General features: G+C 42.0%; 1 protein-coding gene and 1 long non-coding RNA gene across 2 annotated transcripts in view; one reads left to right on the top strand and one right to left on the bottom strand.

Annotated features, from left to right (window-relative positions):
• The window catches only part of LOC117224800 (uncharacterized), a 610,978-nt gene that overhangs the window by 223,830 nt on the left and 371,532 nt on the right, over positions 1-15,616 (top strand). The window lies entirely within an intron of this gene.
• LOC143260007 (uncharacterized) lies at positions 9,344-11,524 on the bottom strand. The gene is made up of 2 exons (XR_013034091.1): positions 11,200-11,524; positions 9,344-11,133 (listed from the first exon to the last, which is right to left on the bottom strand). It is a non-coding gene; the product is annotated as an uncharacterized LOC143260007 (long non-coding RNA).

Raw genomic sequence — 15,616 nt, 5'->3', positions numbered from 1 at the left:
CGTGTAAGGATGGGCTCACGCCGCAAATTGTCGTGCGCTGGCTCTTGGCGAGAGTTTATAGACAGATTAGCAGACTATGGAGACCTAACTCTTAAGTACCATTGGGGCTTTCACGGTCCTGGGCATCTTTGAACTAATAATTAGACTGCGGGTTGGAACGGTCCTTAATTATACGGGTCAAGAATTGTTTGTAATTTGCCTCCTCGAAATTGTAAAACTTGACGAGGAAATCATCGTTCGTCTAGATAAGACGTAGTCTTCCGGGCGAGAACGTTCGACGATATTTATCAAACAACGAAATACGATTATCTTTGAAAATGAAGCGAAATCGTTAACGTTAGGATGATAAGGTTATAACTTGTAAGACCAGAGAAAATAGAACGTGGAAAGGTAAGAACCGTCTTACAGCAGGCGCTTGGAGTAGTCAACGCGAAGCACATCTCATAAATTCGTGCGAATCCATAGACTGCAATTTGTTAGTTTAAATTTATGGAGGGTAATAAATTTCTGTGCGAACCTCTTGTACCGCAGCTAAAAAGAAAAAGTGGCGTGCCACGAAGTCCGCGCGAAGCAAATTACAACCCGTGTTCGCATGGAAAATACCCACGTATGAAATATAATTCTCCATTTTATTAATCGACGTTCTGTTTCATTGTTAGCAGCCAAGATCTGCTGATAAAAAATCGACGTAAATTCGTGGGACACCCTGTATAAAGCGTACCATCGCTCATACACTGCCGCGCACCCCATGCTTCTTATAAAATGGTAATTATATAAAGGAAATTGGCGAGGAAAATGGAAAATGGAAAGAAGTAACCCGACCACTTTTTTACACCCTGTTTAAGTGTAAATTGCTTCTTTCATCTTCAGTCTACGGTACTTTGAGAGTCCTCGATTACTTCTTAACCAGTTGGCACTGACACGATATAAAGCACAAGGTAATTGAACTGCCGGCTTTTATAACTTACAATATTTCGGAGTCTATGAAATTGAACCAACCGAGAAATAAGTCTTTCGGTCGACGAAATAGTTTGCAACAGATATTTTTGAAGGTTCGTAAAAATGTTTACTGTAAACAGGAGAACCCGCTTAAACGATTAACGTCTAGTTGATTATCTCGTAATAAGATTACAGTAATGTCTCCCATACCGACGCTCGGATTATGCGCAAAAATGAACAGTTTGGGAAGAGGAGACGCGATTATTCGAGCCTCGCAACTCGTAATAGTACAACTATTTATAATCGTTGACAATCGATAGCCATAAAAAACGAGCCACAAGGCTCGAACAACCGTATCTTCTCTTCCAAAATCGTCCACTTTCGTGGACGATTCGAGCGTCAATTAGAGAGACGTTACTGTATTTTGTATTCCGTTCGTCTAAAAGTATCTGAAACGAAGGGAACGTGTTCAGAAATAATTCAAAAGTTCCAAGAATTGGTGGAACAAATTTTTCTATTCGTATCAGCAGGTGACTGGATGATGGACAAGACCGTTGGGAATTCAATAGACCGGGCAACGCGCGCGTTGCCACAGAAACAATAGCTGCACGTACCAGCATTCTCCGGGTGCACTTACAATTAAGAGGAGAGACGTCGGCCAACAATACCGCGATGATAGTGTTTCATCTATTAACCGAAAAGTCCTTGTCCCAGCAGCGCGATAAGACAAACCGAGCCATTCATTGGTGTGATTCGAGTTTCACTCGAATCCGCTGACTCGGCGAAGCTTCCGGTGGAACAGAGGGACGAAACTATCGGCGGAACAATACTCTCGGATCGGCAAGTGTAGTTTGGCTCTCGACTTCGTGCATTCGGGCGCATTCGATTTTCTTTGGCGGCTAGTTTGCCGGCTCGCGTCGGGGAGCCTCGTGGATATATTGAAATGCAACGTTTCGCCACGATGCACGAGCATAACTACGCGGTCCCCGATGAGAGCGCATAATCTAGCAGGGGATCGTGACTCCGCGGCCAGACGGGACGCCGAGAGAGAACCCGGGAAAAGGGAAGGAAACATCCGGGCTCCGGCTTGAACGACACGCGTTATCCTATACATATTTATGCCGGCGACTTTGTCTCCGTTTCGTGGAATGAGAGTCGTGTCCATCGTCGATAGGAAAGTGGTTCTTAATTGGACAGGTGACATTTCCTTCTCAGTTTTCGAACGTGACTCCTTCGAGACCCCATCGTGACTATCTTCCTTCCCGCGGAGATCGTTCTCATGAATTTCTTAGGGCGACACTGGGGGACGCACTCCCGTTAATTCGTGCCGGACAATTCGACTATTCGTCGAGACGGACCGCCCGATTGTCTCGTTGGCAAGTACTTGGACGTCTTCGTGTTCGAAGCAGCAGCAGCTTCTTGAATGTTACATACATCTCCGGTGACTCTTCCATGGTCTTTCTCGAGATCAGTTTATCTCGGAACTTTCCATCGAATTGTGAACCCTTGTTGTTAAACGGCGGATTTTATGCATTTATGAGAAAAAACGACTGAGCGAAGTGCAACGCTGTGGTGAAATTAAAAGAATTTAAGGATATTGTCGCACTATTTTCAACTTGTTATCGTCGTTGAAAGAAGAAAGACATTTCCGTCTAATTTAATGTTTCGTACAATTAACGCGGATAATATTTATTTTGCATAGAGATCCGTAGTTTTCTTATTATATCGCAGATTCATAGGCTACATAATTGGCTATATAATTGTTGGAAGAAGAAAGACATTTCCATCTAACTTAATATTTCGTACAATTAACTCGGATAATTTTTATTTTTTATTATATTGCAGATTTATAAGCTACATAATTCGTTGCTATATTCGAGTATTACCGATTCGTTCATCTAACCACTTATTAGATTACTTCTTTTAAGATTTTAATTGCCACGCTAGCAACTTCAATAATTTCAAGAATTAAATTGTTTTATTGAATTAAATTCAAATAGAAAAATCAAGTTGTATAACTACTTTCTCGACGATCTTGCGTTTCGTGGATCGCGATCAAATTCGTATATTATAACACGTCAGGGTGAATATTAATGTTCGAATCCAAGCAAATAATAATCTTAATTTACAATGTCATTAAAAATAAGAAGCTGCGATCAAAAGGTATGCGACAGTAAACGCTTCAGAGACTTGCTAAGAAAACCGTCTACACATCTAGTAGATGAGCCATAATAAATTCCCCCTCCTCAAAAGTTAGCAGTCTGAACGTAATGAAGTAGGTAGTCATGAAAAAGCAATTAATTTGTGAAATTTATGCTGCATCCCCTTAAGTTTGAAGCAGTGAGCCTCCGAGTTGCGGGTCTAAATTATGGATCCACATTCCAGCTGCGGACAAACCGAAGTATCACACAGTGCTAACACTGCCTAGATTCGAAGACGAAAGACAGATCCAAGGGTTCGTAACGAAGGCGCGATAACTAGACCGCGGATTTTACGCATTTACGATACAAATGGATAGGTGAAATTTCAAACGATGGAAATATTAAAAGAATTTGAGGACATCCGTGTATTATTGTCAACCCACGGAAATTGTTTTAAAAAAATGAAGAAAATGTTAACTCCACTCACGTTTGCTGAAATTATCGAAGATAATATTTATTTTGCATAAAAATAAGCGATAATCGATCCAGTTCGGGTGCTAAATAAAAAAGATGAAGAATGATGTTCGAATTTGTGAAGATCGAATGATGTTCGAAACACAGAATGGAAAAAGTGCAACATGCATTGCTGAATCCATTAATATTCCATCACTGAAAAAACTCGCTTTTGACAAAGATTTGCGGTTTGTTGCATTTTTCTGGCGATTGAAAATGTTCGGCTTGTATATATTTTTACAGATCTTACCAAGAACTATCGTTTCCAGTCGATTTCACGCGAAAGTTTTCGCGCGGTCCAACAGAGAATCCAACTTTGGGCGAATCCGAATCTCTCTTTTTTTCGGAAAGCAAGCGAAGGAAAGTAACAGAACGGGGCTGGCGGGGTTTAAATTGAGAGATGTCCACCGATGACCCTAACGTCCACCTGGCTCTCGGGGGAGGCCGGTGTCCGGACCCGGCCGAATATATCCTGTAGGTCAGCGCGGGTTTGAACTCTCCGTTCAACAGGTAGCGCTCTCGTAGCCCGGGTTTGCCAGCGACCCGGCCCTCTCCATTATATTCATATCATGTAAATGCGCCCTGCCGCTCCGACTGCCTCCCATTTTCCACCCTCGCGGCAGTGGAGACGCAAAGCTGTCCCGAATCGTCGGAGTGAGAGAGAAAGAGAGAAAGAGAGACAGAGAGAGAGAGGGGTGGGAGAGGCGAGCATAGACGAACGAACGACGAGAAAATCGGTTGGGGAAGACGACGAGGGTGGGAGAAGCATAAGGTCGGGTACATCGAGATGGCGGAACGCTGGGCTCTACTTTACATTTATTCTAATGGGATAATACTCGGTGTTCTGGCACCCGGACCCGGCACCTCGTTTAGTATAATAATTCTCAGTGAAATACCTCGCCGCGCGATACCTTCGATTACCATCGGCCCGCTCGAATTCTATTCTCTTTTCACCGGCGCACCAAATCACGCAAGCGTGTAAAGACCATCCGGCTCTAATTGAAAATCTGGACTCAAAAGAAAGCTCAAAATTTCAGGGAACAAAGTGGCGGATCCCATATGCCGATCGAGTACTCGAAGAAATGATTTGGTAAAAATTCGAATCGGAATTGTTTGCAACACATCTGTCTACGAATCTGAACTTACAATTTTAAATAACGCAATGGTAGTCAGGTATTATATTTTGGAAGATATAATCAAATTATTCCAACAGAAATATACATTCATAAATCATTTATATGACAAATATGAGAAATCATTTATGTGCCAACAAGAATTTGAACAGGATATTTAAGTATATATACATCCTTTTTTCTCTACATCTTTACAATTTATACATAGCACTTTCTACCTTATATTGTTACAATCTTACACACGTTCGATGGTTGATATTCTTTACGAGATTAGTACCGAAAAACATTCTACTTACTCCCGCAAACAGCATCCATTTCGCACAATCGAATGAAATATTTTCGAAAAGAAATGACAAGCTTTTCAAGTCACACTTCTTCTCAACTTCACGACTACAGCTTCGCTGTTGTTTACGCCGTGATCGTCGCTCGGGTTATAAAAATGTGACCATTTTCTCGTACACGCTGCGCCATGGTGACTTAGCAAATTGATTTTCAGGGATTCCGACCAGGCTTTCAGGATTTAGGACCACTGTGCGCCGCGACGACGGCGACAACGAACAGGTAGAACGCGCGCGCGTGCACGCGTGGGCGATGACGCGCGCGTAGGCCTTGTCCGTCTTCTTTTATAACGCCGGCCCGTGTTAACGCATCGGCTATTAACTTAAGCGACGTCCGTATGTCACTGTAATACCTACACGCCCCGGCCGGGCAATAAAGGATCACCGAAATCACGCTAAAAGGTTCCCAGGAATTAATCTTCTATTTAAACGAGCCTCGTCCGAGCCGTTCATGCTCCTCGGAAGATTTAAGGGGAGGTTTCGCCGGATTCCTTCCACGGCCCGAGCCGCTGTAACGAGTCATTTGTCTCCGCTGACAAGCTGATAACTTAGCCCCGCGTCCCGTTCAATTTGTTTCGACGTGGTCCCGGATCGCGAGCTTTCAGCGGTACACTTCACCGATTTCGGATATCCGGCACAGTACTTCTAGCTGCGAACTGAGATTTTGAAACGTGCATTTGACACGTACCGAGATCTATAGAGATTTAGAGTGGGTTGATTTGTCAGAGTGACAGCGCAGAATTTAGATAGATTTCTTGGCGTTCTTTATCGTAATCACGTGTTTGTATAAAACGCTTTTAATAAGCCGCTTCGTAACGAAATTAATTGTATATGTCAGCGCTTGTCGCCAGCTTGTTTCTAATTCAGACTTGAAACCGTTCCGATGTTTATCAATTACGATGTTATTTATTACTATTAACGATTAGGTGATTTTCCGATGGTTGACGATGCTCCTTGCATCGACCGATCGATCGTTTAATTTATGTATACTGAATTATAATCTTCCGACGTTTTCTTCTTGTTCATAACTTCACTCTCCTATCATTAGCTTTACTGATAATAACCATTATTTCTTCCTGGTACGTCTTTTATAATACAGTGATATTATTATAACGACAAAAATTAGATTTCTTCAAACGGCTAAATATGGATATTTTCCAATAATGATTATACTGTTAAGCTAAAATGCTTATGTTTTGGAGAACAATGTTAAATGATAGAATATTAAATGATAGAATATTAAATGATAGCATATTAAATGATAGCATATTAAATGATAGAATATTAAATGATAAAATGTTAAATGATAGAATATTAAATGATAGAATATTAAATGATAAAATGTTAAATGATAGAATATTAAATGATAAAATGTTAAATGATAGAATATTAAATGATAAAATGTTAAATGATAAAATATTAAATAATAAAATCTTAAATGATAGAATATTAAATGATAAAATGTTAAATGATAGAATGTAAAATAGTAAAGCGTTAAAATCCATCCACTGAGAATCCGTCTTAATGGCGATATTCTAAGCAAAGTTCCTAAAGAGGACGAACGTGAACAAAAACATATCGACACTAGCCGTGTACATGTGATTCCGAAAATTAATTATGGAAAAGAAGTTTCACCACATATGATTCTGGTTCGTCTCGTCCGGAGCGTCTCCGATTGAGACCTCGATTTCGCCAATTAGAGAAAAAACGAGCGCGTATTACGTCGATTAATCGACGAAGTCTTAACGAGTTTCACGACCGATTATTAAAATACGATAGCGACTCTCCGGCGCAGCTGATGCCAGATAGGGGACCGATGTGGAGGGGAGACGTTCGTAATTATCCTGCCGGACGTACTCGCGAGCCTTAGCACGGCCCGAACGAGACCGGGCAATTATGTTATACTTCGGTACCGACGTTACTTTTCAATTTCATACCGCGGAAGCGATCGCTTGTCGTTTCGTCCTACCGAATGGCTCTCGTCTTGTTCTTCCTCCTGTCCCGTTTGCTCGTTTTTCGAGATCCCGTGTCGCGACGTTCGTTTGCTCGTTTTTCGAGCGGGCCCGATCCCGTTCATCATCCAGCCCCCGTGACGCCAATTAACGGGCTCCGGTTCGCCACGCGGATACCTATGATTAGACGTTTAAAGCGGTGCGATGCGGATATTGAAATCCCAGGATCGTGTAATCGGGAGAGAAAAAAAGAAAGAAGAAGCATCTCGCCGCGGCGGTCGGATCGCGCTGACTTGCCCTAAATTGCCGATGCTAGGCTTAAGTGGCTCACACTCCGTTTATTATTTATGGAATAATAACGGCAAAGTGATTCGCCGTCCCCGCTAATGCCAGCGATCGTTTAGGTCGGCTCGATCCGATCGGTGGGGCCGGCGCAACGGACTTGTTACCGCCGCTACTTAATTCTCTCTATTATAGTGATCATCTTAACGCGAAGCATCCTACGCGATTCTTTTCTAATCGGGACCGTTCGGCTCATTAATTTGGAAATTATACGTTGCTAAATTCCGCCTAGCTCGCCTATCTGGCTCGACTGGAATGCCGGATTTTTAATTAACCGCTTCACTCGCTGTTAGTACGTAATGATTATCGTTTTAAGCCGTTTCCCCGCCGTTACCTATCTCACGCTAATTGTCAGCCGTGTAATTCGTATATTTAACTAACTACTTAGGTTTGTCCCGTATTAAATACCTGCAATTTCCAAGGAGGTAATTTGTAACCCGTATTTAGCGCTCGGATGTCGACCAACACTTCGGTAGAAGCGTACCCGCTTATTAATACGATTCGTGTTTTTCCGGATTTAATTTCATGAACCATGTATTCAACGTTCGCATCGCTGGCTCAAATTATAATTTTCATTCGAACCTCTGTGAGAATGCAGAGGAACGATTAACACTAGATTTACGGAACCCGTCAAAATGACGGGTCACTCTAATTTTTTAATTTACAATTATTCGTATCGTAATGGTACATTTATGAGTTATTTACGGTTTTGTTACTTACGGTTAAATGTTACAACACTTGTTAAAAATCAGAATAAATGTCTTGTTGTAACTTTTATAAACTATAATAATATTAATATATTATAATAATAATATAATATACAGGGTGTCCCAAAAATGTCTCGCAATCCGAAAGTGGCGGGTTCCTCAGGTCATTTGAAGCAACTTCTTCCTTTACAAATATGTTCTGCGAGGCACCGTTAACGAGTTATTAACGAAAAACAGTGACCACTGAGAGGCGAGCTCAGCTGCCGCGAGGTGGTCGAGCCAATGAGCGGAACTGGGCTTCGTGCGCTGGTTGGCTGGGCCGCCTCGCGTCTGCTGTGCTCGATTCTTATTGGTCACTGTTTTTCGTTAGTAACTCGTTAACGGTGCCTCGGAGAAAATTTTTGTAAAGGAAGAAGTTGCTTCAAATGATCCGAGGAACTCGCCATTTCCGGATTGCGAGACATTTTTGGGACACCCTACATAGTAATATTATTATATTATATTTATGTATAAACTATAAATTAATATATAAAACAGCTGTCCTTCGTGCTCCGTGAATCTAGCGTTAAAAATGGGTTTCGATAATTCTATGTCGCAATCGGTGTTGTAATATTGTCTGAAGACGACCGTAATTATTCTTGCGCCGATCTTCTTGAATGATGCGCTTTCTACTGCCAACGCTGTGGAGGAACGTTTCACAGGTGCAAAAGCGAAAGAAAGAAGTGGATTGATGAAATGAGAATCGGAACACGAGAGGTCCGAATTTCAGGATGAATTTTACTCCTGCCGCAATCTGGGATACCGATTGAAATGCAATTTAAACGAGTTATGGTATTACCGTATCGGAAGACTGGTGCATCCTACGTGCCCGAGAGGTCTCTCGTACCTGTCGTGATATCGGGGTCGCGCGGGAGTCATTAGTTATCCAGCATTATGGTCCAGGAACGATTCGAATCAATTTAGGAGGTTCATGGGCCGACTTCGTGGGGCTCCGCGGTTGCTCCATATATCACCGTACGCTGGTCGAACTTGTGTAGAACAGCGGGCCGAAGGGAGGGCCGAAATTTTCGTCGAAAGTCGAGATTTCCGTCTCTAATGGCTACAATGGTTCTCCCCGTCCGTTAAACCATCGCGGAGACCCGAAGCATTTTCCCCGCCTATTATACCTTAACACTATTCCTACCGACACTTCACGTATACCTATTCCTACCGCGACCGGTCAAATGACCGGTCTTTCACAACTTATATTTTCAATATTGAATGCAGACCAATAGCCAGTTTACCAGTATAAAAATATATTTTCTTTTATTCAAGAGTACATAATCTACATTTCATTCTTTTTCGTCGCATTTTTTACAAATGGGCTTCTCAACTGTACATTTTCCGCATACGTACTTTTTACATTTTAGACAGATTTTGTTCGTCTTATTATCTTTACAATACCTTATCTGACATGTTTTCCGTTCACGGGAACCTGTACTTGTACTTGCGATGGGTATTGGTTGATTTTCTTTGCCGAGCTCTCGTTGATATTCGATGGCAAGTTCTTCTGCCAATTGGAATAGAAATTCCTGTCTTGTAATTTCTCCTCCCGCAGTTTCTTTATATAACACCCATGCATTTATCCCGGCTAAATCCAAGATATTAAAAAATACTTGCAAAGGCCATCTCCGAGATTTAGATTTTACCGAATAATTTCTGGCCATTTGATCGGTCACATCTACGCCAAATTTGGTGCTATTATACAATTGAATTGTCTCCGGTGTTCGGGTGTCGTTTTCTTCAACTTGTACAGAGTTGTGCATTGAACTGAGAATTAAAACTTTCTTTCTTGGTTTGGCTTTGTAAATTGTCAACATACAATTATTTGAGCGATAGAGTTTGCTTGAGAAAAGTGCCATGTCGTCGTTTTTCAGTTTTGCTAGTTTTGGTAGCTCTTTCCTATTTGCTCTAATTGTTCCAACAATCGTAGTTTTTTTTGCTAAAAGTTTTGTTGCTAAAGGTAGGCTTGTAAAAAAGTTGTCTGTGGTTATATTTCTTCCACATCCTACATACGGTTCTGCTAATTTCATAGTGACAAACTCTCCAAGAGGAACTGAGGGTTCTCTACTTTCATCTTTTCCCAAATATGGAAAGCCGTTTATTATATATTTGCTGCGTACATCGGATGCTAACCAAAATTTTATACCAAATTTGTCCGGTTTATTGGGCATGTATTGAGTGAATCTACACCTTGCTTTCGTTGGAAACAATTGTTCGTCAATAGTAATGTATGGTCCTGGTTTATAACAATTTTGACTGTTGTAAATAAACTTGTACCAAACTTCGGAAATCATAGCGAATTTATCAGTTTGTAACCGTTGGCTTCGTTGATTTCTGTCGTCAAATCGAATAAATCTCATAATCTCCGTAAAGTCATGTCTACTCATAGTATTTGAGAAAAAAGGCGGGCCCCACTTTTTATTCCACAGAAGTGCTATATCTATATTCTTAGCCTCATATGCGCCGCGTGCATACAGAATTGCAAAAAATGCATATAACTTTGCAGTAGACAGTTCCCATTTATATCCCAACACTCTAAATGCCTCTGCCTTTGTGCACTTTCTTATAAGTTCGATTATATTCTTATCAATTATCACAGAAAATGCCGTCCTAACTTCGCCTTTCATAATATTACGTTTACTGTACCCAGTCGGACCTGATGTTTCCCTAAAAATATTATGATCAGGTGCTCTTCCAGGATTAGACCCTATTTTTACTTCCTGCCAAACAGTTCCGTCCACCGCAATTTCGCTTGCCTCTTCCTCATTCTCACTATCGGAACTAACTAAAAATCTCCTTCTCTTTCGTCGTCTACGTACGTTCGAAATATTCTCTTCGTTCTCATCGGTGTTCGAGTCGGTTTCAAATGGATCATAATTTTCCGTATTGTCGTTTTCCATATCCAGAATTTCCTGATCATCGCCAGAACATTCTGCATCGATATCATTTATTCTCTCTAATAATACATTCGCACTCCTCAAACGTCTTGACATTTTGGGGTAAATATTCAACGGAGAAAATAAAAACTAAAATATGAAAATGTAAATCAAAATAGATAAAAAAATGAATAAAAGATAAAATGTGAAACTTACTGCGACGTATTGTTAGTCTTGTTCACTATTTTGAAAATTGCACTTATAACACGTACTATGACATAGAATATTACAAAATAATAATAAAAGACTGCCAAGTATGCTCTTTGTGATTTTCACGTTTCGATGCACTCTGTTCGTGTCGCAAGACTATACTGATTTGAATTCGTGAGAAGACGTCTATACATTTCCTTCAGTCATAAGTTTATTTATTTTACGTCATAGTAGATAAGATGGCGTAAGAATATTCGAGGATCTGGACCGTATCGGATATCAATCAAGCAAATAAACACCGCTAACCCGATAGTCGAGCGAGAACTGTAAACACTTGTAAGTGCCGTAAACCATTTTCTGGAAGGCACTTCTCGGATAAAATCGTGCCACAACTACATTATGTTTTGTTTCTAACGACTTTATAGTTTTGGAATTGAGTCTTAGAGAGAAACTATTACAAAAGTGTATAAATCGTACTACCGGTCAAATGACCGGTCGTGGTAGGTAAGACAGACTACAAATATTTCTCAGAAAATAAACAATAAAAAAATAAGTGAATATTGAAAAATGTATCATACATATATATGAGGAAAAGTCGTAAAGTTTAAAGGCGATTCACTTACGTTGAATGTAAGAAATTCCAATTGAAAATTTAAAAACGGTCATTTGACCGGTCCCGGTAGGAATAGTGTTAATACGGTTTTCCAGCTTTCCAAGCGAATCTCTCGAATTGTCATTACACGACCCGCCGTTTCATATAAAAATAAATTACACGGCTTGAAAAGAGCATCGAACGAACGACCGACGAACAATGCGACAGGCAAACGTGCCGCGAAATTTGCACGCGCGCATATACATATATTCAAGGTGCGGGGAATTCTACATGTTCGCCGTTATAATTATCAATTGTTTCCAGCTATCGTTCCTGGACGCGTTAATTTAATTTTTTCGCGCCACGCCGACGACTTTTTTTTCGCCCGCTGATTTCTCGCGCGTAGCCCGTTTATTTTATCGAGAGCCGAGCGATCGAAACGGTCGAGGGGTCTCGTCCCGGAGTGATTTTTACGGCTAATTTGTCAGATGTATAAAATCTGCAATGCCGTCGCGCGAAAAAGAACGTGAAAACGCGTCCGCCGATACAATGCCGGCTGCGAAATATAAATTAAGTATTGATTTTTTCGGCGGACTCGGTGTTTCCGAGTCTGATAATTAATAACAAAAAACAAACAATATGTAAGCGCTCCTGTCGGCGAACACAACACGTTGCAATGAATTACAAAGCAAAATTATGCACTCCGCGCATTACTTCGTCACATTGATAACTTCGTCGGTTCAGTAATTATTTCATTTTCATTCATTTTCATTGCGCTATCTTATTAAAAGAGGAGATCTACATTTTCATTTAGTTTCCTTGCGGTTGACTTTTATTCCGCCTGAAGATACGCAGATTAATCAATGCTAATTAAGCTTCCTGTCATTGTTCTATTGATCTTATTCTTAAGAAGAATTCATTTGCGGATGCAGTGTATCAATTTGATACCGAGAGATACCAATTATGATGAGAAAATTGATGGTCGGAGCGAGGGTCTGCAAATTGGAAAACAAAGCCGACAGGTCATCAGCGATCGAACCATGGCAGCTTGATCTTTTTCAATGGTCTAGGTCGGCGTTATTATACATATATTTCACGGTTAAGAAGCTTGGAAGTGGCCGTCAGCGAAGGCGAACAGAATTTAAACGACAGTCGACCATTTAGTCGCTCGAATCACGTCCTCCAGGAATTTTTCACGGGACTCGTGTCTTGCGATTTTCTCATGGTGCACTTTGTTCTTTCTCTCTCTCTCTCTCTCTCTCTCTCTCACTTTCTCTCTTGTTTTCCCGGGCGACGAAGCTAGTCCGCTCGCCGGGCGTAAAACCGCCAGCCCAGCGGGGAAATTGAATATGAGTTTCCGGGGCCTGGATCACGGCGTCACGAGACCGATATTTAATTAGGTGTTTGTTCCCATCGGTGAAAAAGAGATGAAGCCCGGGCTTTGTTTATGAACGCACGCTCGCCGGAAGGAGTTTCCGCGAAAATACCCCCGACAATGAAACTAATAACGCGAGACGCAATATGCTTTGTCGCGGGACGACGAAACTAACAAGGAACCCGGGAACGGGACAGGAATCATGCTTCATAAAATTGTATGTTAAATTTCATGCATGTAGAGCACTTGCTGTTGCGCGATCTCGTCTGTAAAATTGCCATTTATTGTGTCGACGACGTGGCGCAGTTCCGTCTGCAAAGCTAGTTACGTAAACGGCTGAAATTTATTAATTACGTTGAGCAAATATGACGCTGGTAGATAGGTTTACAACTAATTTCGTTTCCCTCCAGTGTTTGTTTCGTTCCAGTGGAAATCTAACGTGGATAAACAGTCCTGGAAACGTAATAAGTTATGCAATTATTCGTGTATTCGCGCAGGTATCGCTGGAACTGCGGACTTTATGCATTTATCGCAGAAATGAATAGGCGGAACGCAAAGCAGTCAAAATATCAGAAGAATTGAATAAACATTGTTACAGTATTTTCAACTATTTAGAATTATTGCAAGAAGACATGCATTTTTATTTAGCTACTGTTTCTTTCAATTGATGTAGCATGTTTTTGTTTTGCATAATGATCCGCAGTCTCTTTGTTATAGTATGTGCTACTGATTCACAAGATTCATAGGGAAATTCCAAGTATCTAAATTATCCTTGTACCGCTTCAAAACCAAGCGAAAAGAATGATTTCCTGCGGCCAATCTTACCATCAGTTTTGCAACCACTCGAGAAAGTATGAGAGAGAGGGGGGATAAAGAGAGAAAGAGAGAGAGAGAGAGAGAGAGAGGGGGGAGAAAGAGACGTAGCCATTTGTCGTACAGTGCTCGACCTCCCGGTATTTTTGTAGGCGCATACGCCGACTATCTGCCGATTGCCGGTAGATTGGTTATCAGGTCCCATTGGTATGGACGCTGTGACCCGGAGCGTTACAGTTTACAATCCACGGTGCATATTTTCAACGGGAGACCTTTTGTCGTCCCGTTTTCTAGATTCAATTATAGATCGTAGGCAACGCCCAGGAAAAAGGTCGGGCCCGCGTTGATAAATCAGCGCTGCGCGGCGCGCCGGTTACATTCGTGCGGCGACGTGGTCCGGGCTGTTTCATCCTGCGCGCGGGGGCAAGTGTCACGATTCCGGGCTCGGGGATTTCATGCTGCATACTAAAAAGAATACGATAACTATAATCGTTTTAGCCGGTAATTCAATCACGATCGGACGTATTTCGTGCGACCTCGTTCTTTATTCGCGTCGTGTATCGGGAAAGAAAGAGGGAAACAGAGAAAACGAGAATGAAAAAAGGCGAGAAAGAGAGAGAGAGAGACAGAAAGAAATGGAGAAACAGAGAAAGTGAGAAAGAGGACGAAGAGAGCGGGAAAGAGAAAGGCAGAGAGAAAAAGAGAAGGAGAAAGAGAGAGAAAGAGGAAGAGAGACAGAAAAAAAGAAAAAGAGAGAGAGAGAGAAAAGAGAAAGAGAACGATAGAGAGAAAGAGGAAGAGAGAGAGAAAAAAAGGAAAAGAGAGAAAGAGAGACTAAGAGAGAAAGAGAGAGAAAGAGAAAGTGTAACTAAGGGAGAAAGAGAGAGTAAGAGAGAGAACGATAGAGAGAAAGAGATGGAGAGAGAAAGAGAGAGAGAGGGGGGAGAAGAGAGAGGGAGAGAAAGAGAGAGAAAGAGAGAGAAAAAGAAAAAGAGAGAAAAAGAGAAAGAGAGAGAGAACGGTAGAGAGAAAGAGAGAGCAAGAGAGCAAGAGAGAAAAAGAGAAAGAGAGAGCCGCGCTGCGTTTTTCCATGTAATAATTTTCCGGCGGCTTCTGAAGCTCGTTCTCGCGGCACGTCGGTAGTCCGGCACTTAGGCGCGAGAATGTTTTCCCTCGTGTTCGCAATCGCCTCGCTCGTTTTTCCAGCCGGTTCGTTGCGGTAGACCGCGATCCGGAACACGGGATCGCGCGATCCGCGTCGATAAAGCAGCGGGTACGAGGCGGCACGCCGGGAAATCGCCACGACGAAATAACAAACAGCTCAATTAGGGGCTTCGTAAGATGCAAATGTATGCGCGTGCCGGCTTCGAACGTGCCAGCCGAGCTTTTCTTGCGCGAACGCGGACGCGTGTTTCGCGTGGCGATGCGACCGATGCTCGCTGCCTCGAATCAGTTATTAGCGTCGCGATCAGAGACTCGGATAGCGTGTATGGAAATCCGGGAAAAAATTCGAGACTCTGTCCCGAATGCTGGAGTCGAGCGCTGGAATTCGAATATTGCTCGCTTATTAGACTCCTCCCACGCGGCGTTACCCGGCGTTACCAACGTTCAACCCTTTGCACACGAGCGGCGACTCTGGGGTG

Source organism: Megalopta genalis, chromosome 9, assembly GCF_051020955.1.
Source record: "Megalopta genalis isolate 19385.01 chromosome 9, iyMegGena1_principal, whole genome shotgun sequence".
Classification (NCBI taxonomy): Eukaryota; Metazoa; Arthropoda; class Insecta; order Hymenoptera; family Halictidae; genus Megalopta; species Megalopta genalis.
This window is presented reverse-complemented; position numbering and strand designations above follow the sequence as displayed.